The sequence below is a fragment of the Neopelma chrysocephalum genome, unplaced genomic scaffold (assembly GCF_003984885.1).
Source record: "Neopelma chrysocephalum unplaced genomic scaffold, ASM398488v2 Primary Assembly neopelma1_97222, whole genome shotgun sequence".
NCBI lineage: Eukaryota > Metazoa > Chordata > Aves > Passeriformes > Pipridae > Neopelma > Neopelma chrysocephalum.
The window spans coordinates 1,941,411-1,943,203 of NW_020925863.1; positions in this window are offsets into that span (position 1 = coordinate 1,941,411).

Consider the following 1,793-nt stretch of genomic DNA (forward strand, 5'->3'; position numbering starts at 1 on the left):
CCGGCGCTCGGCGGGGCGGCGGGCGGGCGATGCCCGCCGGGGCTCCCCGCCCGCCACCGCCGCTCAGGGCGGGGGCGGCCCCGCTCGGGGCGCCGGCGGCCGCGGCATGAGGCGCGGGGCGAGCGGAGCGCACCCTTGGCCGGGGCTGCGGCGCGGAGGTCTCGGGCGACGCGGCCAAACTTCGGGGGGCGGCGGCAGCGCCTCCTCACTTCGGAGCGACCTCCCCGCGACTGCCGGCGAGCGGGGCGGCGGCAGCTACCCCACCTCCGGGCCCGCGCTACGCGCGGCCCTAGCGCCGCTGCCGCGCCCGCCCCCCCGCCGCCGCGCTCCCCGCCCCACCGCCCCCGCGGGCGGACCGCCGGCGCCGCCTGCCCCACCGGGGGGGCACCGGGACTGGACCAACCGCCCCGGCCCGAGCCGGAGCCGCCCAGGAGCCGGCGGGGCTGCGGTCGCTCCCTTCGCCTTAATTTTCCCGTTTTATTTCGGCTTCAGCCTGGTAGCGCACGGGCGGAGATGCTGTCAGTGCTGCTGCCGTCCGAGCCCCGAGCCCGGCGCGCTGACCCCAGCGCACCGGCGCTTGGCCGCGGAGGGTCCCTCCGCAGTGCTGGACGCGCCGGGGAAGCGCCGGTTCGTCCTGCACCCGCAGCACCTAAGTGCCACGGAAGCAGGGAGGGAAAGCGACTTGGGTTGTGCTGGTGTTGCCGTGACCGCCCGCCCCGTACCAGCCCTTCCGCGCTCCTGAAAGACGTGAAAACTCCGGCCCCGCGTTCTGCTGTGCTGCCCGGTTCCCTCCTGCACGTCCTCTACTTCTATCGCTTAAACGAGAGACACACACTTCTCCCTTTAATATTTCTCCAAGTTACGAAACAGTATCTAAAACTAATAATGACTAGTGAGTCCCGTGTAGGAATTGTGCTTACTCCTGGCCACTACCTGGTTACCGAATTTGACCGACTGCAGGTGCCCAGGAGCGCTGGGCAGTTGGATACTGGCTGCATTGTGAACGCTCAGGAGCCAAGTTTATCGTTTGTTTGCGTGGTTTGCATGTTAAGAGGTGTTAAATATGTTTATGTAGGCAACAGTGCCATTGTATTTTGTTGACAAAATTTGACGTCTACAGTGCCAGTAGATAACTAGCTGAAATGAGGCAGGGGATTTCTGGTAGAGTAAGAGATTTGTTCTCCATTTGAGCCGTGGAATTTGGTAGGTTGTGTAAATAACTGGCAGAAGCCATTAGGAAGGACGTTTTAATTCTTTCTCCTATGCCAGCTAAATCGGCAAAGTAAAAAAGATACCTTCTGGTTCCTCCCATCATTTGTTTCTCTGTGTGGGCAGTGGTGTTTTGCCCTTTTCGTTCATTCTCTGGAATCTTTATGGCTCTCTTAGTGCAGGTACCGCATATATGGAAAAGTTTTTTGTGTGGGAAAGCCAGGAATGATCAAAGAGGTGGGAAAATTCAGCTTCAGGGATTTTCAGCCCCCATAGTAGTTCTTGCTTTGTTTGCAGCCTTCTGGTCCCTGAAGTGGTTCAAAAGGATAGAAGATGGAAATCAGTAATTTTTTCATTCCACTTGAACTGGAATGTGTCAGGCATCGAGGGTCCATAGGGCCTTTTGTAAAGAAGAGGGGCAGAGTTTCACTGCAGTTGGAAGAAAAGGGTTGTTTTCCTAATTACAAGACAGATGGAGGGCTGTACAGCAGAGTGCAAGAGACCATACGCACTGAGCCAAGTCCCTGCAGTGGCACGTGTGGATGGACCAGTTCCACTGCCCGCGACAGCTGTGGGGTTTCTCT